Genomic DNA, 24723 nt, shown 5'->3' with positions numbered 1-24723 from the left:
GCAAAAAGAGTTGTTGTTTTTTAAATTAAAAAAAAACTCCTTTGCAGTTGATGTTATTTAAAGATATTCGCTAAGTTTCCATCTGTTCTGCTTTTCTATTGTACAGTATGCTTAAATCAAGAAAGCGATATTAGATTTATCTGAACATTGTTGAAAAATATATCCCCAAATTTGAATTGAAGCAGTTTTGGTTAACTGTTTTTAGATACTATTAATGATATTAGATACTATTAACTACATAATGGTTTCAGATTTTGACAACTCCTTTGTTCTCCAAACAGTTTGCAATTTGTATTTGCAGGTGCATGCGGTTTCCATAATACACTCCAATACAATGAAGCATCACCGTCCCATTCATACTTTTTGTTTTGTTTTTATTTTTTTCTTCAAAAAATAACAAAAACACGGATCACATCTCTAATATTGTGACTCTGCAAGAATGAACAGTAGCTTAGACTAAAAATCTTAAGGTGTAATATGAATGTGTGAAACACATATTCCATAGTCTCTGCATATAACGAAAAGGGCAATCTTTCTATCTGGATGAGTTTTTATTTTGTAACACGAAACAAGGCATTGACATTGCTGCATCGTGTAAACTCTCTCTCTCTCTCTCGAGAGAGAGAGAGAGAGAGAGAGAGAGAGCACCCGCGTTTACCAACTTGTGGGGAACTCACACCTGACAAAGGACCTTTCTTATGGGGAAAGTTGAGAATTGTGGGGAAATCTCTCGTTCCCCACAAATATGGTCATGGGTATTTTTGGATTCTACGTAGTCTACTGATAAAATTTAATCGATTTGTTTTCATTTTCGAAAAATTCCCCATAAGTCGGCAAAATTAACCCACATTCTGTGTTCTCACTGCACCGTAAAACGAATGTATGGGGATGCTGGGAAATGTTCATTCGGAATGCAGCGGGGTTTAAACTGGTCCCCCTAACATCGTAAACTTTCAAAGGCTAACAAGGAGCGGAAAACCAACTTATTGCGGGTAATGGCGGCTCCGAGGTGACAGTCATGTGGTAAGTAGTTAGATTTTTTATTATTGACAGGGTTCTCACTAGGATTTTGTTAACTTGAGTCCCAGGACTCAAGATTTCTGAGAAGGTTGCGTCCCAGCTAAATTTGATGCGTCCCAGAATAATTATGTTGAGTCCCAACTAAATTATTGCAGTATCCCTCCATCCAAACATCAATATAAATCTTTACCATTTTATCAGTTTGTTTACGCAATATTAACATATTCAAGTATATAAACTGGTAATGCATTCAAGCCATATTCTAAAATACACGCGTAATCAATTGCCATAAAAATTAACTTGGTGTTTATAAAGCTAAAATTAACTGTTGCATAATCAACTAGTACCCGAAAGTTGACTGTATACAATCACAGGTGTCATGTGCAATGAGGCGTAACTAATCCTGTCGGTCGTCTGCACTGGGTGAAATTCACGAGATAATCAAGCCGCATTGTGTATACAAGCAGTAATTATGGTTTCTATATGTAGATAACACTCAAGATTCAAAAGTGTGTGTGTGTTTTTTTTTAAAAAAAGCTGCAGTGTGTTTACAGCTGTCGGAGTTTGGCATGCGACATTATTATGACTATGGACTATAATAAACATGAAGTATCTTAATTATGATCAATCCCTGTTTAAAAAAAGAGAAATAAGTACAAGAAAAGTTATTTTCTGGATGAACTTTATGATAGTTACAGGAAGGTTTCAATTAAATATTTCTTTGACAAATCCCAACATCTAAATTCCCCGTTTTTGAAATTACCCGAATTTTCTCGCTAACGAGGACGCGTCCGATCAGGAGTCCGCGGACGCATCGTTTTTAAGAACCTTGCGTCCCAAGTAATTTTGCTGCGTCTAGGACGCAGATTCTTGCGTTATTGAGAACCCTGTATTGATTAGACTTACAACAACCTGCTTAGCTTTAGACACGTAAATCATGCGTGAAGTAATGCATATAGTAGTACATGAAGTTCGTAGTAGAAAAGTAACATTTAAAACCATGTAGTGTAACGTGAAACATTGGCCCACTTCAGACAGTGTCAGAGTCGTCGATTTTATTTTATAATGGTAACTGTTAATCCTGTTAAAAAAAAAATAAGAATTTATATTCAATACTTTACCCCCGGGATCTGATAGGCGTTGGAAGGTTGTTCCTTTTTTTTTTTTTTTTTTTTTGCAAATCATATGCCCATGTAGAAATATGTTTGATGGTGCGACCGTTAGCAGGTCCAGCACAATCAGTACATTTAGCTACCTAGCTAAAATTACCAACCGTAGCTTTATTTACCTACCTCAGGTAGCTTTATTCAGCTATTTCAAGGAAACTTCACAAATTTGCTTTTTATTTTAAAAAGACAAAAAACGGCAAGTAAATTTCTACTAATATTCATTCTAGGTATTATTTAAAAAGCAATCTAAAGCAGAGATAGCTTTAACATTGCTGCGTTTAACACTTTTAAGAAAAATATGTATTTCCATTGTTTGAGTCAGGGATAGACATTAACTTTCAGATTTACTTGCCCTTCGGGCAAGTGATCTCAAACTTTGACTTGTCCGAACACAAAACTTGGTTGCCCAAAATAAGGAAAGAACTTCAGAAAAAAAAAATTTATTACTGTAAATATTATGACAAGAAAAAATGTGACCAAATACACTACCGTCAATTTGGCAAGGTGAGGTACCTGAAAAAATTTTGATGCTGCGTTTGTACATAAATGTATACCACTGTCCCTGTAAATTTAACCTGTTAACACACACTGCCATGAAGCCAGGGTTCGACACTAACGTTAGTCCGTTAGTCTCAGACTAATACATTTTCATTCGGACTAATAAAATATGTGACTAATTAGTCCGAACGGACCAATAAAAATTTCTGAAAAACAATATGAATAAATTACCCATGTCCGATTCTCGACAATTTTTACTGGAAAACCCTGCGTGTATTTTTAGATTTCCAGCTTTTGGCGGGTAGTTACACAATGCCGGGTCAGTTCAGCGCTTAATTTTTCAACTAATCGAAGTATAAGGTTTTAGCGATCATGATTTAGTATGACATTCTTAAGAAAGATGTTGGACGTAATGTAAAGACAAAAAAAAAAAAAACAAAAAAAAAAAAAAACGAGATCGGGAATACGATTGCACTTGCTGATTGCGAGATTTCAATGAATCTGTGGAATAATATATTTCACGTAAATAATTTGTTTATTTCAAAAAATAATACGTATTTTAATTGTCACATTAAATTAATGTTAAAAAACATCAATTTGATGTTTCTTTTTTTTTGACGGACTAATAAAATCGCGTGCGGACTAGTAAAAGTAATGAAGCACTAGTCCGGCTGGACTAAAGCCTTAAAAAGTTAGTGTCGAACCCTGCATGAAGCAATAACCCTCCATTTATTTAAATTCATACTTTTAAAAAAAATATTTTCGGTAGGATTCTTTTGTGAATCATAATTTTCTGAGATAACTGTGAAACAACGCTGAAGGAAGATAGTTGCTACATAACACACATCGATCTTTACCTTGATCAGGATACATCGTGTTACACTTTACTTATATTCTGTAAGTGAATATAAATAATCTAATTTCCAAATAAGAAGTTAACAAAAATGTTAGACGAACAGCATATTTACCAGGGAAAAAGAACGGAATAACGAATCCGATTTTCAAATGATAGGTATAATCCAGAAATGCTGAAAAGGAATTCCGAATACAAAAACAATGTCAGTCAGGTACCTGGCAAAAATCAAGTCTTCAATTTATTGTTTTTTATATATATATATATATATATATATATATATATATATATATATATAAATTAATGTAAACTAAATAAATATGTACATTTCTATGAGGAAAAAATCACTTGCCCGATCGGACAAGTACGTCGCAAGATTCACTTGCCCGAACGGAGAATTTACTTGTCCCGGGCAATCGGACAACCGTTAATGTCGATCCCTGTGAGTAACTGTGTACCACCTTGTGTGCGATGAGGTGTGGATAAGTATGATTACTTCACATTGTGCTCATGTTAACCAAAACTGGTTTTCTTTGTTATTTCACTCAAGAAGTAACTGTTAGGTCACAAATTAACTGTTGTTTATAGCCCCAAAACTTTTAGAACTTTGATTGCAATTGCGCAGAAAAAGACACATCTCCATACTTGCCAACCTCCAACATGTAAAAATCTGGTCATGACCAGATTTGGAAAGTAAAAAATCTGGTCATATAACGCGTAACGACATTCATGACACATTTACCATGATTAAATTAAATATATATGCATATATAAGCATTTGTGTATTGAGAATTATTTTATTAAAATGTGGCTTTAACTTAGAATGACAAAAAAATTTATATATATTGATTAAATTTACATGTTAGAAGAGCATTTAAGGTTTCATTATTCAGTATATTGACCTGAATTAAGTGTGCATATTTTTTAAAGGAAAGTCTTTTCAGAATCTGCGTTGCTGATTTGAAGTACATGGAAAGTTAAATGTGCTAAATTTGAAAGTATTCCAATTTTGATTTTGAAGTTATTTTTCCTCGAATTAATTTAATTAACAAGTGCTATTAAATTTACAGTTATGTCTACACTATCTTCAAACACTTTATTTTATCTAATGAAAGTTGTTTTCCAAGATTCCTTGATATGTACATAAATATCGTTTCTCTTTTACTTGGTTCAATTTGTTCCTGCTGGCCCTGATAATGACCTCGTTCTATCCGAAGCCATTTTAAATTGACTTCAAACTTTGATTTTTCAAAACAACTCTCAGGTAATTGTTTACACCTGCACTGATAATTCACTGGTACACGGCCTACTGAACATAGCCATCGGCATTGCATGTTTACGTACTATATCCAAGCTTGGGTTGTAACTGGAAGTTAAAAGTGCAACCTAATTTATGAACCAAATCTGGAAATCAGGAGATTTTCGGGTTGTTCGGCAAAAATCGGGTGAAAAGCATGACCCGCTGTGTCATAAAAAATAATCGGGTTAAGGGTCGAAAAATCGGGTGTAACCCAACGAAATCGGGTGAGTTGGCACATTTCCAAGAGTCCGAAGGACCCGCAACTTTCACTTCAAAGTGCCAAGTGCATGGCAAAGGAACAGTTGCTAATCATTTTTTATCGACTTACGTCAGTCGTGGCTGAGATTCGAACTCACGACCTCCCGATCGCGGAGCATGCACTCTACCGACTGAGCTACCTTGAACAGTCTAAAGCTAAGAGAAAATAAGCCTTTGGGAATTTTATTTCAAGAGATGACATACATTTCCTATTATAGAATTTTTGCTGTCTAATAATCATATTCTGGATGAAAGAATACCCAATTGAAAGATATTATTAATCACATATTACTTGAGATTCTGCCCAGAAACCTATAAAATCTAATTATTATCCAGATTCAATAAAAGGTGGTGCAATTGATATGATATATTCCATGAAAAGATATAATTTTTTTTAATTTTAATTTACTTGCTCTACCATGTCTACCAGTTGCAAAGTGTAGCAAGCTAAGTGGTAGTCTAAGAGCTTGTCGAAGCCACAAGCAGTTGGGGCATGGACCTCCTCCCCCCTTTTCCATTTTTTTTTCTTGATAAATCTGGGTTGACATCTTTTTCATATTTTTGTATTCTAATACATGTATGTTATTGATAAATGTAACTCTTTTGTCTCAGTAAGCTGTTTTTAAATATCTTGTTTTCTACTGATACATAAAAAGAAAGAAAAAATTTAATATTCACTTTTATTTACAGATTGTGCCCTCCATAACTTACATGTATCTATATAAAGGTACAAGTTTATAAAATTTTCTTAGCTCTTGAAGATCCCTGTTTTCTATTTGTTGTTGGGAGTTTGTTGTTACTAATTTATAAAGGAAAAAAAGTTATCGGGAAACGGAGCAAAAAAAGTATTGATTTCTCAGAAAAAGGTGGGGGGCAGCCCCCTTGCCCCCTTCCACTCACATCATGTGTTTATGTACAAATGTATAACTTGTACAAATAAGAACAAAATTTGATTAGGCCAAATAAAAAAATATGTATGGTTCCGGTTACCCGACCTTCCCTATTTTATACCCCCGACCCTAAACTTTTTTTTGGGCAATTTTCATATTTTTTCCAGAATTTCCCCCGATTTCTGTCAATGGCTCCAGTTTAAGTTTTAGTTTCAGCAATGACGGCCTCCTTGCAAAACATAGTGCAAGTGTTTAATAGTGTTAAATCCAAAGCAAGCTAGCATGTAGGTGTCCCCTACCAATATTGACTAGTATATTATCACACCACATCTAAATGCCATTTGCAAAGCAGTGATAGGTATTATTTAGAAAAAATTAAGAAAATCATTTTGTTAAAAAAAAAAAAAAAAAAAAAAAAAAATCCCTACCCAGCTACCCTAATTTTTTTGGAAGTGTAACCGGAACCACACATATTTTTTTGTTTGGCCTTATCAAGTTCAGTAAAATATACTCGAATGTATCATTCAAATTACTCTTTTGACATGTTCCCTTAAGTGTAAAGTCTGCAGTTCAAAGTCTGCATGTTGTCAGGTGTCTGAGATTCCGAAAATGTTCAAGAGTGGGAAAGGGCGCTATACCTCTTTGCATACTTCATAAAACAAGCGCCTATGAAAAGCACTACAGTAAAGCACAAACATGTTTAATGAATTGACACTTACAATCCCAGTGACTTTAAAATATATTATAAACTTCATACATATATGTAAAATAAATTATAACAAAGCATACTCATCTGTTTCTTACACTTCGATCAATATACATGTAAGCATGCTTCACTTAAGTTATAAATTTGCATCTAAAGAAGGTATTTCCCCTTCAGAACAAGTTATAAAAAAGCTTAAAGTCAGCATGATGATAAATCACTTATGGAACATTGATAAATAATTAAGGATTTAAGATATTTATTTTTTTTATATACATGTGTTAGTATGGTAGTATATGATACACAGCTTCTTTAATACTGGCTTGGGCTAGTGGGTTAAACTTGTACCTCAATTGCAAGGACTAACCTAGGGGGCGACTGAGGCGAAATAGTCGCTTTTGAGCTCCAAACTTCACCTGATTTCTGCTTTTTCCTAGCCATAGTGCTCAGGTGAGCGATGTGACCCCTGGGCCTCTTGTTTTTAAAAAGTTTAATAATGATCAATGTGTGCCACGTGCGTCAAGAAGTCTCCCTAGAATTTAAAACTTCTCCCTTATACATTTCTCTGAGGGACAAGTGAAGTCTCCCTAAATTTTGGGTCTAGGTTGGTCCCTGTATTGATAGAACACTGGACTGACATGCCAGAGATGGGTTCAAATTCAGTCATTCAAAGACACAAAATTATGTCTCTAGACTAGTAGTGTTATAATCTTATATATAAATATTGCTTTTTTAAAGGGTAGAGGTGGGATGATATACTGATAAACCAATACATACCAATATTTTCTGCTAAGATACGGTTTATGATATATGCATTGAAATATCAGTACGAAACGATACATGAACAACCTATCAAAAAATTGAAAATGGCCGCTTTTACCAAGTGAAGAGATGATATTGGTATTGTAAACGCTCTTTACAACTAATAAGTCGTAGATAAGAGGGAAAACATTTTCACTCTTGAGCATCCTCGGAAGATGGTTAGGTACTGTACATAGAAAAGTTCAGTATGTAAAGCATCAGAAAGTATCTTTGTAAAGCATCAGAAAGTATCGTTTCCACAACAGTTAATATTATTAGTTAGTGTCCATCTGCACTAACAGCCAGTAACAAAGCATGGATTCTCAAATTTCGTTAAAAAGAATTTGAAATTTTGAAACAAATTGGAAATTACCCTTACTGGAGAAATTGGGAAAATCAGCCGGGGTCTGGGGGCCACTGTCACTGGACAAGCCCTGCTGGGGGGCCCAATTTCAGCATTTTAATGACCAGTTAGAGTGCATAAAATAGCAAAGTAAACCATTTTTCACATAGTCTGAAAATTTTTATAGAAGAAAAAAAAATATTTGTGCTTTTCATTATTGTAATGGGAATTTTGTACTCATCAAAAGGGGAAAATGGGATATTCAGGGAAATTTTCTCTTGAGGAAAAATAAGTCCGAATATCAGTAGTAAATATGCCTAGAATATTGTTTTGTAAATTTTTAGTCAATGAAATTGATGAACTTCAAGTATCAGTTTCAAAGCACATTTGATTTGGTTTGTTTATTGTTTAATGTCCTTCTGGAGAATTTTTCACTCATATGGAGACGCCACCACTTGCCAGTGGAGAGTAGGGTTGGATACCGTTAAGGATGAAACGGTACGATACCATACCGGTATTTTTGAAACGATACGGTATTTTTAACGATACGGTACTATGCATTGATGAATAAGAATGAGGGTTCATTTTATAACAAATGTGCTTTTACCATTCACTAACCTTTCAATGATATAATCTAAAATGAGCTTATAAACTTTGTTCCATGCTTTTAAGATATAAAAATAGATATTCCTAATATTCAAATTATAAACATTTCATTTCAACTTTTCAATAAATAAATGATCAACAAAACAAATCAATTGAATCCCAAACAAATTAATTTGCACAAATCGGCCGACTGCTTCACCCGGTTGTCAGGACCCGTGATGTTTGGTCACACTAAATGACGAAACATTAGATAATGGATAGATCACATTTTTGTGACATTTTGCCTTTTTAATTTACATTTATTATCAGTTTTTATCTGTAAAAGATTCATGTGAATGTATTTTGATTTTTTAAAAAAAAAAATTTATACGTACGGTATTGATTTACCTCGAATATCGGCAGTCGAAAGTAAGTATCTTTCTAAGAATCCATTTCGTTACATGTAATTAGCCTACCCTTTCAAAGAGCGGAGAATTCGATTTTAGCAAGTTTGGAATGTTTATTTTTAAATCAAATTGAATGAACTAAAATGTTTTAAAGATTAAGAAGTATCGTTATTAGTACCGGTATTAAAGGAAACGGTATTTTACCGGTATTTTTGAAGTAACTATTCGGTACGGTATTGGTACCGAGTACCGGTATCCAACCCTAGTGGAGAGCTGCAAATTTTGACCTATGCTTGGCACTCATTGCCATTGAGCAGTGAGGGATCTTTTTCGTGCCAGCACCTACTGTGACACGGGACCTTGGTTTATACGGTCTCATCTGAAGGACCGGTTTCCACGTCCCACAGTGGGATTCGAACCTGCGAAGTAAGGATCAACTCCTTACTCTGCAACTCTAGAGCAAACGCTCTAACCACTGTACCACGTGGGCGACCACATTTGGTTTGATATAGAGTGATATAGAATCTTGATTTATTGTCAAGTAGACAAATATTGAAATAAAATACTAAATTTTTGTGTCACCTGCAGAGCAGAGCGGCACTAAGAGATCACTTTACCAGGTGTCTGTCTGTCCGTCTGTCACACCCTATATCTCAAGATCTGTAAGAGGTATGGATTTGATATTTTGCACATATATTGCTTGGCACTATGGCTTTTGTAAATTACCATGGTTACCGACCTCTTGACCTTTGACTTCTTTTCAAAATAGTTCATAGGGCCGATTTACAGCATATTTTTGACATTTAAAAGGTATTTCTATGCCATTTAGCATGTGCACTGTTTGTTGTAACACAATATGAAAAATACCAGCATTACAATCCACTTGACCTTGACCTTTGACCTACTTTACAAAAAATACCTTGGGAGTTTAGTTTAACTTATGACTTTTGAAATTGAGAGACAGGATTTTGATATTTAGCATTTATACATGTTTATGAGCTCATGATACTGTAATTTGAATCTGTATGATATTCAGTTACCACATAAACTTATATTTTAATAAAATACTATGCAAATACATTGGGACAAGGTATTCCACAATGGATCATGTTAAGACTGACAATTGCTGTAAAGATAGACTGAAATCTCTTTTGGAGGATTATTGGAAACACATTTAGCTCATGATAAAGTACTTTGGAACTGTATGAAATTCAGTTAACTCACATGTAAATACAACGAAAATACATTGGGATCAGTATTCCACAATGGATTGTGTAGAGTGACAATTGCAGTAAGGACGGGCTGAAATCTGTTTTTGAGGATTAATTGTTGGAAATAATATGTATTAATAAAATGATAAAAAGATATTTCTAATAATTTCAATTAAATTATTCATTTGAGGGTTAAAGAACCATATATTCTTTGATTGTCAGATTCTATCGGAGTCTTATACTATCTGTGGGTGCAGTTTTTCTTTGCAGGGAAATGCATGAACTATCGTGCTAAAAGTAAATAAAAAACTGACCAATTTTAGATTTTTTTTTCACCTTTAAGGAAGCTACAGAGTAGGCAACACATGTTCCTTTAAACACTCTAGTTTTAATTTTATAGTTTTCATATATATTTATTATAATATCGAGATATTTATCATATCATGTTATATGTATTGAGATACGTATTGTATCACAAGATCTACCTGTTTTGTCCCACCCCTTTAAAAATGTTTGCTTTTGATGAACTTTATTGCTTTGACGATGATCATTCATCTTTTTTGTACGTACTGTTTTCGCTTTTCACGTTTTTTTTTTAAAAGTACATGACGTACTGGTATAATTTAAAGATTGTGACCCCTTGAACTTTTGAGATTTAAACCTTTTCTAAAAAAAAAATTTGAAATATTGTTCATGTCAATAACAAATAAAGTTGCAGACTGGTGCAAATTTAAGTATCATGTACACCATGTACACAACAGGTTTTCCCGGTTTTTCTTTTCTTCTTCAATGAGTACCTGTATTATTCAATCCCAGATGTTGGACTTGATCTCGCCCCTCCAGAAAAAGCAAAATGTCTTTTAAAACTATCTAAGTTGATGCAAAGATTACAAATTATATTTTATTTCTTAAGTGTGTCGAGACAGAGTTAGTTGTATTGAGAGCTCTGACAAATTATATTTGCTATTCGGGTCAAAAATCGGTGTTGAGTGATGTAGCTCATAGACTTTTCTTGTAATCATGGGTAAAAATATACACATATACTAATGAAAAACTATTATTGCAGATTTTGGAGTTTTCACAACAAGAGCAAACTTAAGGCAACTTTCTTCTTGAAAATGTTGGAGACTGAGACGCAGATGTTAACAGACAACTCTGCATGGAATTGGAGGATAAGAGTTTATAACTGAATGCATTCTGTCTGGATTTCTGTATGGTGACAGAAGGCTTTGGTAAGTCAAGATAACTGTAAAAGATCATAAGTAAACAATTATCATTTTGAAATCTATGCTTCCATTACCATAAAAAAATATTCACTGACCTCATTTGCTGACCTCATGGTTATTCAGTCTTTGAAATGTACTTTTTTGTTTTCAGTTGATCTTACTTGAAAGGAAACTCAAATTAACTTTGTGCTAATTTTAGCCCTTTTTTTTCAAATGAAACCCTAAGTCACTCAGATAAACTATTTGCTATCTGCTTTTGTCCATCCTTCTTTAACATTTGAATATTTTTAGCTTCTTCTCTGGAACCGATGAACCAATTTCAACCAATTTTAGCAAAGAATATCTAGTATGATGAAGGGGAACAAAAATTGTGAATTTCATTATCTCTGCCACCCCTTCCCTTTGGGCCTGAGGGATGGGGCTAAACCCATTAAAACTATTGCAATCTTTAAAAATCTTCTTTTTTTTACTCCTGGAAATCAAGCAGTTGAATTGCTGCCATGGTTGAATAAGCATTAAGCCCTCTATCAAAATTTTGAAATTCATTGCCCCAAGGTCAGGGGTTCCGGTGTAAGGGTGGCACTCCATTGATTAAATATGGTGAAAATGCATTATTTCTTTGAAAATATTCTTCTCTGCTCCTGGATATGAAGCAGACAGACTAAGTACAAAGTTATGATGAGCACCTCTTCCAAAATTATTAATTTCATGACCCTTGGATAGAGGGTTCTAGTGTTAGGAGGGGCTTTAATGATAATTACATGTATAGTTAAAATGCATTAATTTTTTTGAAAATCTTCTTCTCTGTCTCTGATTATTAAGGGGAAAAAAACTAAGTGCAGGTTATAATGAGCAAGGGTGCTTCTTCAAAAATTGTGATTTTCATAGCCCCCAGGATGAGAGGTTGGAGGGTGTGGTCTATGGATAATACAGGTATAGATTTCTTTGAAAATTTCTTTTCTGCTACTAAGTATTGAAAACAATACTAAGTTCATGGTTATGATGAATAAAGTCGCCTTTTCCATAATTTTGAATTTTATTCCCCAAGGGGTCAGTAGTTTTGGTGTTAGGGCAGGGCCCTATTGGTTATATAGTGAAAATGCATTATTTCTCTGAAAATCTTCCTTCTTTGATCATGTGCATCAGGTTACCAATCTTACTACATAGTTATGATGAGTAAGAGTGCCTCTTTTAAAATTGTGAATATCATGGCCACTTGTTCTGGTGCTAAGGCATGGTTCTATTGAATATACACTGAAAATGCATTAATTTTTTGAAAATCTTTCTTGCTTCTGGGTATAAAGCAGATAAACTGAGCCCATGGTTATATTAATCAAGGGTACCTCTTCCAGATTTGTGAAATTTGGGTCAGCAGCTCTTATGTTTGAAGATGGGGTGGTCTATTGAATTTGTATAGTGAAAATTCTTTAATATTTTTGAAAATCTTTTCTTCTCCTGGGTATTAAATAGACAGACCATAAAATGGCAAAGTGCCTCTTCCTGAGTTCCAAAATTATGAATTTCATGGCCCCAGGGTCAGGTTTTTTTTCTTTCTCTTGCCCTTAGATTTAGTTTTGCTCAAATCATGACCCCTGGGGGCTGGGTAGGGCAGGACCACAATGGGAAATCAAAGTTTTACAGAGGAATATATTGCAAAAGATCTTTAAACATCTTCTTCTTGAGAACAGCAAAACCATGAGTAGTCATATTCATATGGGAGCATCCTCAGGTAGCACATATTTAAGTTTGTTCAAATTGTGAAACCCTGAGGTAACAGTTGAGTGGGGCCACAATTTTGGATCAAAGATTTACATAGAAAAACATAGGAAAAACCTATAGATAAAAATTAGCTGTTCAAGAAAATAAAGCCTTGGTTAGTCATATTCATATGGTTGCATCTTCAGGTAGATTCAAGTTTTTTTTTTTCAATCATGATCCCTTGGGGTATAGAAATGGCGTAAAAAATCTATGCAGAGTGTTTAAATGCCTTTTAAAATTAATTCTGATGTAGAATTTTTTTTTTATTTATCAATCAGACATTCAGCTGTATAATACACTGTAGTGTACATACTGATGCATCAGTTGAAAAAAGTCTTCTCTCAGTATGTCATTTTTAGCTCACCTGAGCTGAAAGCTCAAGTGAGCTTTCCTGATCACCTGTTGTCCGTCTGTCCATCTGTCCATCTGTGAACTTTTCACATTTTCAACCTCTTCTCAAGAACCACTGGGCCAATTTTAACCAAAATTGGTACAAAGCATCCTTGGGTGAAGGAGTTTAAATTGTGAAAATAACTGACCAAGCCCCCTTCCAAGGGGAGATAATTAAGAGAAGACAAAAATAGGGTGGGTCATTAAAAAATCTTCTCAAGAACCACTGAACCAGAAAAAAACAAAACTTATGTGGAAACATCCTTGGGTAGTGTAAATTCAAAATTGTTCAAATCATGACCCCCGGGGGTAGGGCGGGGCCACAAAAATGAATCCAATTTTTACATTGAAATATGTAGAAAATATCTTTAAAAATCTTCTTCTCAAGAACCACTTTGCCAGAAAAGCTGAAACTTATGTGGAAGCATCCATGGGTAGTGTAGATTCTAAATTGTACAGATCATGACCCCCAGGGGTAGGGTGGGGCCACAAAAAAGAATCCAAGTTTTACATTGAAATATGTAGAAAATTTCTTTAAAAATCTTCTTTTCAAGAATCACTTGCACAGAAAAGTTGAAACATATGTGGAAGCATCCTGGAGTAGTGTAAATTCTAAATTGTTCAAATCATGACCCCCAGGGATAGGACGGGGCCACAAAAGGGAATCCAAGTTTTACATTGAAATATGTAGAAAATATCTTTAAAAATCTTATTTTCAAGAACCAATGAGCAAAAAAGCTGATTCTAAATTGTTCAATTCATGACCCCTTGGGGTAGGGCGGGGCCACAATAGGTATTACAAGGGGGAAAATCAGATGAAGAAAAGCAAGGCCAAAATTACTCAGGTCAGCGTTGTGGCCCATGGGCCTCTTATTAATTTTACCCTAAAAAATAAGCACTATTTATATAATGTTACCCATTGCACAATATGTTGTTAATGATGAGTATGATGAGGGTAACATTACTACTGACTTGTTAAATGCATTAATAAATTCCAAGGGTTTCATGATTCAGTCATTCAGAACAGATCACTTTAACCTCCAACTTACTTCAGCCAAAATTCTTTGTGAAGATATAACCATGTTGATAAATATTGAATTATCAGAAAATTTTACAATATGTACTAATAAATGATTGATTATAATTGAGAGTAATCAATTGGTTTAAGTTAAATCCATCAATGATTAAATTAACACCTATACCCCTATGATTTATAACTTTTACCTCTCTTTAATCTACTTTTCAGTCTATGCGAAAGACATCAGACCGTCGAACCTGACCGATGTGCAGTGCTTCTGGCCTGATGTGTCAATTTTTACACCGGACCGGAATGTCTGATGTCTCAGTGTCCGGTTTTGAGCTTAACTATTTCGACGCAGTCATTTCAATGTTGTTTTTTTTTATTAGTAAAAACTGTCGTACAATTCCAAATACGTAATTAAATGTCATTAAAACTGCATGGACTCTACAGAATTATGTGGGAGTGATCCCTGGTAAAAGAAAAGCTGTTAGGCCTACTCAAGAGGTTTTTTGGTCTGACAAAATTTGGTTCAGTCCTTTGTATTCATTGCATTAATTAAAAATTACACAGGACTGAATGTCCAGTGTGGTCCAAAAAACTTTCGCATAGACTGACTTATAAGTTCTGAATTGAAAACAGTTTTATGCAAGAAAAAATAAAAATTTGCAATAAAATTCTAATTTAAATCTAGTTAAGGAAAACTCTCTAAGCAGCATATCAAACATGTTCAATGTGCATTGATTTAGAGGACTTAATTATGAATATTATTTGTATGTTTCAGTACATTTATATTATGATTGATTCTTTAAATTTTAGATTTGGTAGATATTTATTGAAAAAAAATAATTTTTATCTTTTATGTAAATCTATAGTAAAATAATGCATTGCTCCAAAAGCCAGTAGTGATAAATATTCCTCACAAGTCAAAAGTGATAAATATTCCCCACAAGTCAACAATGATAATAAATATTCCCCACAAGCCAACAGTGATAAATATTCCCCACATGTCAACAATGATAAATAGTGATAAATATTCCCCATAAGTCAACAGTGATAAATATTCCCCACAAGTCAACAGTGATAAAAAGTGAAAAATATTCCCCACAAGTCAGCAGCACAGATACTTATAGATAGGACCCCCCCCCCCTCCCTTAGGACTTGGACTTTTTTTTCAGAAATTATATTTATTACACTTATTTATCATGTGTACCATTTGAATAAATCTGTAAAACCCTAGAATAATCATTCCACACAAAAAATACCCCACTATACATTATAAGAGAGAAAGGTAAGCCTCATCATTTTTACGTTGTTCCCCCTGCTGGTCTTTCTGGGTTTAAAAACATTTATTGGATGTATGGTGGTCGAAAGTGTTAAAGTACCCCCCCCCCCCAATTTTTTTGGAGTTATTAAATTGTATGTTACAAAGCAAGCAAAGATGCAGTATTATTGGAGCTAGATTAGGTCACATTATGAGGTCACAATTTTTCATGGGGATAAAAAAGTTTCTGAAGAACAGCAGAGCTTAAATGACTCAAGTGAGCACTGTTGTACATTTGACATCTTTTAGAGCATCTTTATATTTAAGATTAGACTTAAGTTTATAGGAAGCTATTGATCTTAGGTTGAGTTGACTTCTTTTTCTCTTTGAAGATAATCAAGACAATCAAGAATTGGAGTGGCTAAGAATCAGATGGAGACCAAATGTCAGTTCACATGGAATACCAGGGTTTGCAAAGGAGGACATTGGAACTGGCTTAAGTATTCAAATTTCTGATGGCAGTTGATGACAGAAGATGTCATACTTAGGGAAACATTAGATTAAATTACTTTGAATGGTAAGACTTGGTTATTATACCCTGTAAAGTTCAGTATATAAACAAGATATACTGTAAACCAACTTTGACTTGCCTGCAAGAAAGATCTGCAATTTTCGCAACCTTCATTACTTGCAAATATTTCTCATTACAAACCAATCATAAGTTGTGACAGTGTATTATGGTAGAATGTTTCCTTCACTGCAAAAATTAATGCTTACTGTTGCAGATGGATTTCAAGGTACAGAATCCTGAATAAAAATTGTCGGGAATAATAGTTGGTTTACAGAATACATGATTGTGCAGTTGAACATAGGTATTTTGAACACTGATATCTCGAATACAGTGGATATGTGTGTAATTTTTAAGTCCCAATCACTTATTATATTTAATAAGTATTTAACCCTTAACATCTTGAATCCTCCCGATATCTCCAAGTTTTTCCACAGTTCCAATGATAGTTCGAGATAACAGGGTTTGAGTATCAGGGTTTGACATTTATTTTAACAAGTACTAGACATGTCAGGCTACCTTCCTTAATTTTTACTAACCATAAAATCACTTGCCCTGACCAATCTTCTTTTAATTGCTTATTTTAATTGGTAACTTTTGAAACTATCTCTTATGCGTGTCAAGAATCTGACAGCCATTTTGAGTCTGGTTCATTAATTGGGACATGAAAATTATGAGCCTTGAAGACATTCAACAAACTTTACTAAAATTATTATGATATCCTAAATATTATTAAATACAGAAAGTGTTATTTGGTAAGTATTTATACCATATCAATACGTTTCAGCCCAGACTTGTCTACTACAGCTAAAAAAAATACAGTGCTACCTCGGTATATTGCCCTCCATCATATTGCCACCCTCGCTTATTGCCAGGAATTCTTGAACAGATTTCCCCCTGTATTAATACACCCGTTATAATGCCACCCCTGCTAATTGCCATCTGCCACTGGTTTTGGGAAACAAAAGGTCAAATTATGTAAGAAAAAATCCTTGGTAACAATGCCAATTATCTAGCTTGCGTCGGTAATTTGGACACCACACCCGTGCTTTGACAGTGGTTGCGGTGAAGCGACTTGCTGGACTAGGAATTCAGCTAGATTAAAGATAATTGTTGCATAAAACTCAAAATTAGCAATGTCTTTGGAGTGTGTTTATAAGATAGAAGAATTATTTCATCACAGTAATGGAAACGTAAAGCGAAAGAAAGCGTACAAATTTAGATGACAAAAAAAAGGATTGATCAACATTCGACCTATTTGATTGTATATCGCCAATTATTGCTTATCATGGATAATGCACAAAACCATAATAAATGCAAAAAATCATTTGCGTCCCCTTAGATTAAGAAGCCATTCAATCATTCAACAAGAGGCCCAAGGGCCAGATCGCTCACCTGAGCACTGTGGCTAGGAAAAAAGGAAAAATCAGTTTAGTATTGAAAAGCATAAATGCATAAGTGGTCCCAACCTACCCCTAAAAAGGGAAGGGGGGGGGGGGGGTCATGATTTGAACAAACTTGAATCTACACTATCTGAGGATGCTATAAATATGACAAACCATGGCTTTGCTGTTCTTGAGATTTTTAAAGATTTTTCCTATATATTCCTATGTAAAACTTTGATCATACATTGTTGCCCCACCCTACCCCTGGGGGTCATGATTTGAACAAACTTGAATCTACACCACCTGAGGATGCTTCCACATAAATATGACCAATAATAGCTTTGCTGTTCTTGAGAAGAAGATTTTTGAAGATTTTTCCTATATATTCCTATGTAAAACTTTGATCGTCCATTGTGGCCCCACCCTACCCCCGGGGGTCATAATTTGAACAAATTTGAATCTACACCACCTGAGGATGCTTCCACATAAATGTGACCAATCATAGCTTTGCTGTTCTTGAGAAGAAGATTTTTGAAGATTTTTCCTATGTACACCTATGTTAAACATTGATCGTCCATTGTGGCCCCACCCTACCCCTGGGGGTCATGATTTGAACAAACTTGAATCTATACCACCTGAGGATGCTTCCACATAAATATGACCAATCATAGCTTTGCTGTTCTTGAGAAGAAGATTTTTGAAGATTTTTCCTATATATTCCTATGTAAAACTTTGATTGTCCAATGTGGCCCCACCCTACCCCCGGGGGTCATGATTTGTACAAACTTGAATCTACACCACCTGAGGATGCTTCCAAATAAATATGACCAATCATAGCTTTGCTGTTCTTGAGAAGAAGATTTTTGAAGATTTTTCCTATATATTCCTATGTAAAACTTTGATCGTCCATTGTGGCCCCACCCTATCCCCGGGGGTCATGATTTGAACAAACTTGAATCTACACTACCTGACAATATTTCCACATGAGTTTCATCTTTCCTGGCCCACTGGTTCTTGAGAAGAAGATTTTTCAATAATGCCATTAATTTTTTGCTATTTCATAATTATCTCCTCTTGGAGGAAGGCGTGGCCCTTCATTTGAACAAACTTGAAACCCCTTCACCCAAGGATACTTTGTGCCAAGTTTGATTGAAATTGGCCCAGTAGTTCTGGAGAAGAAGATGAAAATGTGAAAAGTTTACGACAACAACGATGCAGACGACGCCGACGACGACAGACAACGGACAAATTTTGATCAGAAAAGCTCACTTGAGCCTTCGGCTCAGGTGAGCTAAAAAGGAAACCCCATATCTTTTTTTAGACTACTATAATTCCGCACATGAAAATATTAGGAGTATCGTTAGCCTATCATGGATAATGCACAAAACCATAATAAATGCAAAAAATCATTTGCGTCCCCTTAGATTAAGAAGCCATTCTATCAATCAAAAAGGAAACCCCATATCTTTTTTTAGACTACAGTAACTATAATTCCGCACATGAAAATATTAGGGATATCGTTAGCCCTGAAATTTCCTTTATTCGTCAGGCATATATTGGTTTGATTGATAAATATCAAAACAGAATCGGAAGAGAAGTACGCAGGTATTAGCAAACATGAGCATACATGTCTAATTTAACGGGTTGACGTGTTCTGACATGTGACTTACCATTCGTCAGTCATGATGCTTTACCAACTGAACATTTTAACCGATTCAGAAATTCTTGAGACGGTGAAATAATCTACTTTTGATTCAGATGACATTAATGATAATTCTCAAAAACTTTTTTTTATACCAAGAGGCTATAACGGCCACTGACATCTTTGTCATCGGGTTATTAAATTCTTATTCAACATGTGCATGACGAAAGGAAATTGATGTGTTCAATATTCTGATATTTTTATTGCTTTTCAGTCAAAATATTGTAAACAAAAAGAAAAAAAAATAATAATGACTTTTTTTTCAAAAAGAAATGAGAGCTGCCCTTATATCATGTGACATAAATAGATTGTAACGGAAATAAATTACGTAATCTACGTGTATTTATTTTGTTTTGATTACCCATTGAATTGTAATTTATGGCAGAATATGTTATATTGCCACCCTCGCTTTAATGCCAAAATCTGTCTTGGACAAAAGTTGGCAATGTACTGAGGTAGCACTGTATTTTAAAAAAATTTTATGGCTAAAACGCAGCTAGGTTAAGGACGCCCATGAAATATACGCCGTAATATATTCAGGGAAAATGAATACAATTTTAATATTTTTTTTAACGGAATAAATCAACAATGCACAACCAGCTCCCAGCACTTTTAAGAATAGTAGGAATAATAGCTAGAAGTGTTTAAAAAATCAGAATTTATAGTGAAGCGGATATCGTTGAACTTTTGATATTTTCGAGGGGCTGGACCTGTCATTCTAGCACGTTACTGCACAAATTTGCTCCCTGTGGCTTTATATAAAGTCTACACATTATCAATTTAGTTTGAAGATAAAATGTGGATTAATATAATTCAGAATATGTCTCTCTTTTGGTCCGACTACGCGTGTTTCGTATTTATTTTTATTTTTACAAGCTACGATAAAAGCTTGATCCACGCCTCAAGTACAGAGAAATTGCGTGTCAAACTAAGAAATGACTTCATCTAAGTAAGTACAGCGAGATCAAGCTGGCTTTCATTCTACATAAGCTAAGTGCTATTATGGCAAGATAAGTTGCACATCCATTTATCTTCATAATATTTATGATAAACGAAAGTATTTAGTGTGTTTTAAAAAGAACATATAGTACTTATTCATCGAGATTCATTTGAATTGTTTTAACGTGACGTCATAATAGCTTTACTGAACCTCTGCATAGGCTGACGTATATATGGGAGTCCTTAACCTAGCTGCGAAATAACAATTGTGTTATGAAGGGAATTTCAACTTACAGAGCAATGGTTGTGTTTACATTTGTAAAAATAAGATATTTTTTTTTTTACAATTTTGAATATATTTATTCAAAAGACTGAAATGGAATTAACAGTTATCAACCTGACCAAAAGGTCTAGTTCACATACATTGCACACAACCATACCATTCATTTAACCAAGTTGGTCTGATGTGCCTTAGTGTTAAACCCTGACTGTATTATTTATAGATGGCAAAGTTCTTCATTTCAGATTACTGGTTAACCATTTTTGGGAGACATGTATCAGTACTATAAAGACATTTATAGATAGGTCTATAAATACAATGCATCAGAATACATTTTTATGACATGAATATGGTCAGGACATATAGAGTTTGTCATGTCTATCTTCCGTCTTTCTGTCCCTCCGTTATGCTTTGTATTTAGCACAGTTTAAAGCTCAGTTTCAAAGAAACTATGATAGGATCTTTTTATCAAACTTCATATGCTGATACATTTGGAGGAGAATTATTCAACTGCATCAACATTTCATGATCATGACCTTTCCTTTGACCTTGACTTACTTTTCTTAAATTAGTGTTTAGCTCAGTTTTAAAGAAACTCTTCAAGATATTTTTTATCAAACTTCATATGCTGATACATAATGAAGTAAGCTATTGAACTGCATCAACCATTTTTTACTTTGACCTTGCCAATTGCCAAAAAATTGCCAATGACCTGCTTGGAAACATTGATATTTTTTGTTAATTCAGATTTTTCTGCCCCCGCCATAAAATGGCCAGGGGAATATAGTGTTACTCTGTTCTGTCATTCCATCATTATTCACTTCCCGTTCATTATCTCTGCAACAGTTGGACACATTCAACTCAAATTTGACATATGGATATGTCATTTGAAAATGCAGGTCAAGGTCGAATTTGGTTATGGTCCGATGATTTTTGACAGAGTTGTTTGTCTTGAACTTAGAAAAAAATAAGAAATGTTCAGTTTCCACTCTCTTACTTTTGTAGGGATGTATGTATAAGGTTGAAATTGCATATGCAGGTATTTTTACCAAAAAATACAGGTCAAGTTCAAATTTGGTCATGGTCCGATGATTTTTGACAGAGTTATCTCTCTTGAATTTAGAAAAAATTAAGAAATTTTCAGTTTCTGCTCTCTAACTTTTGTAGGGATGTATGTATAAGGATGAAATTTTTTTACCAGAAAATACATGTCAAGTTTGAATTTAGTTATGTCCCCTGAACTTAGAAAAAAAATCTTTTGTGCAAACAAATTTAAAACAGAATTTGGCATTTGAAACTTATTTAACTGCCTGCAGAGTCATTTGTGGCATTCGACACATCTAGTTCATACAATATATACAATTCAGGACATTTCAAGAAATGTTAAAAATATGACATTTAAGGGGGGAGGGGGGAGGATTTATATAGCTCTTTTCATGTTGCATTACTAATATACCCACGGCTGGGCTTTCATGTTCTATGGACATCTTTCTGTGAGATTTCTAATATTTAAGTTTTTAATATGCTTATCATTTGAATGCCTTCCAAGTTCATGATTTTGTAGTTGGTATTTCACAAATACTCTGTGCCATTTAACTAACTTAGAATACTGCCAAATGCATTTTACATCTCAGGGGGTGAGGGGTGTGCAATTACAAAAATTGGCAACTAGTTGTATTTTTTGTTGATATTTCCTACATTGCTTTAAATGCTCATGACAGATGCTTTCTTTTCAGATATAAAAACATCAAACGACAGGGGAAAAAAGAGGACTGCCTATTTCCGATATATCGATCTCTTCACATAGCAACACCCAAAGCACTACCATCGAAAAATTAAAATCAATATTTAGGAAGAAAAAATGAAGACAATGATCATAAAGAAAAGAAGTAGGAAGAGTTTTGAATATTATGTCAAGTTGTCAACAACAACACAGATCTGGAAATGGATTTTCTTGCCTCATAATTTATATTAAGTGCATGTTCATGCATGACTTTTGATATAACTGTGTTCTCTGTATCAATTCCTCCATCATGTATACATGTAGAGCAAGGGCAATGTTGCAGCCATCACATCTTGTGTAACACAGCAAAACAACTTTTTATTGTTTGGATTTTAAATGCTTATGATTATACTTAAAATTGCAAGAAAAAGGACTGTACCTGTGTAAAGTACAATGCAGCAATATACAAAAAAGATTGTCAAACAATATTTTTGTCTTTGTCATTTGTGTCATACTGGTATACACTTATGTATTGGAGCATGAGAAATCAAAAAAAAAAATAAATAAATAAATAAAAATAAATAAATAAAATATTTCTTGATTTAAGAGATGAAGAAAGTTTTGGGAAGTCTTGGAAATAGTGTTTGAATGGTATATATTAACTATGTTGTGTATAAATCTGTACTTTTGTTAAATCAGAGTGCATATTTCTTTAGATAACTAAAAGAACTTAATAGAGCAATTTATCAGGTAATCATCCAATAAGTAATGCATTCATTTCATCTATATTTTGAGAATTTAAAGAATTTTTAAATCAGTGGAAATAATTCCTTATCTTTATACAGTCATGTATGTACAAATGCTTTCATGATGAAATGACTATGCAAAGAATGGAATAAAACAGGTCACTGTCTTGAATTGTTTACTTTATGCATTCATATCCAAGTTGGCCTGTGTGGAAGGAGAAGGGTTCATGAAATAGTATCCTTAAGGAGTATATACAGTACTTTAAAATGTTGAGCAAAATTTCTTTACTTGCATGTTGCCAGACATGATTAATTAATTATGAGTGTGAGGTTACAAACCGTATATTTAATTCTTTTATATGGAAATAATTTTAACTACTAACTTCAATTGTAAATGTCATGTAACAATGACACTTGTAATTGTCATGATCCCAGCAAGCACTTTGGTGTGCTGAAATGTATCAATAATAAAGAAAAAGGTTGTCTTGGAAAAAAAGGAACATATTATAAGGATTATTAAGAAAAAATAATATGAAAGAAAGCAAAGGTCATCACTATTATTATGTGAATTAATAATCTTAGCTCTCTGATTGGCTGAGATCCAACATGATAGAAAAAATACAACATGAGCATTAAGTTCACCTGCATGTGACTTTCCAGGTGAAAATATTATACTTATTGCTGTTTTTGATGTCAATACGATGATTTAGACACCCGAGGAGTACATTATTCACTGAGCCCGAAGGGCGAGGTGAATATTGTACTTCGAAGGTGTCTAAATCATCGTATTGACCTCAAAAACAGCAATAACTGTTTTATTATATGATTATCTATTTTTGGTCCAATGTAGAATAAATAATTCCTTATATTGACCTGGAAATAATTCCTTATATTGACCTGGAAGGTCACGTGCAGGTCAATATAACGTAGTATTTTTCTAACATTGTTGGATCTCGGCCAATCAGAGAGATGGGAATTATTCAATCATATAATAAGAATTTTTAGCTGCAGTAATGTAGCCCTCTCCAATATTTTTCATCTGATTTAAAAAAAAAATATCGGAGAGGGCTACATTGTTGCAGTTAATGAATTTTGTCTACATTGGACTAAAAAATAAATTGAGAACTTCCTAATTGATAAAATTAGAACTGAAAAGTTATTTCACCCGTAGAGGGAGGGGGGGCACTTTTTTCTGAACGATGTCTACTATCGGTTAAGTATAAAATGTTCGTGGAAAGGCTTTTTGCTCTCCCCTCTCCCTTTTTGATACAGTATGATATTGTCACAGGCGACATTATGTACCTCCCATAACTCCACATATTGTCATCTGTCGGTATATCTTATTGCAGGCGACAACAAAATTTGCGTACCCTGAATGCACATATTAAGATAATGCTGGTGATAAAGATGATGATACTGATGAGGAAAGTTAAGAAGGCTTGGTAGCAGACAGGTTGTACATACATGTACATATCTCTTTAATTTGAAATATCTGAAATATCTATCTAAATTGCATCCTACTATTAATTTAACTTTTTAAAATTACACTGATATCCAATGCTTTTGAAGATTTAATCACATACATGTAGCTTCTATGGAGGCAGGTTTATTGAGAAGACTTTTAATCAAAAGGGTCATGGACCACAAGGCTTACTGAGAAACTTTTGGCCTGTTGTTCTACATTAA

General features: G+C 34.0%; 1 long non-coding RNA gene across 2 annotated transcripts; it reads left to right on the top strand.

Annotated features, from left to right (window-relative positions):
* The first annotated feature begins 904 nt into the window (after positions 1-904).
* On the top strand, positions 905-22429 carry LOC133187786 (uncharacterized). 2 transcript variants are annotated; one of them, XR_009721246.1, is made up of 4 exons: positions 905-1023; positions 11105-11270; positions 16087-16271; positions 22305-22429. It is a non-coding gene; the product is annotated as an uncharacterized LOC133187786 (long non-coding RNA). The 2 variants fall into 2 exon arrangements; XR_009721247.1 differs by lacking the exon at positions 905-1023 and adding an exon at positions 7575-7676.
* The last annotated feature ends 2294 nt before the right edge of the window (positions 22430-24723 follow it).

This window comes from Saccostrea echinata, unplaced genomic scaffold, assembly GCF_033153115.1.
Source record: "Saccostrea echinata isolate AGI-Se365-2 ecotype Australia unplaced genomic scaffold, CSIRO_AGI_Sech_v1 ptg000015l, whole genome shotgun sequence".
NCBI lineage: Eukaryota > Metazoa > Mollusca > Bivalvia > Ostreida > Ostreidae > Saccostrea > Saccostrea echinata.
Note: the sequence above shows the minus strand (reverse complement) of the source record. Positions and strands in the feature narration are given on the sequence as shown.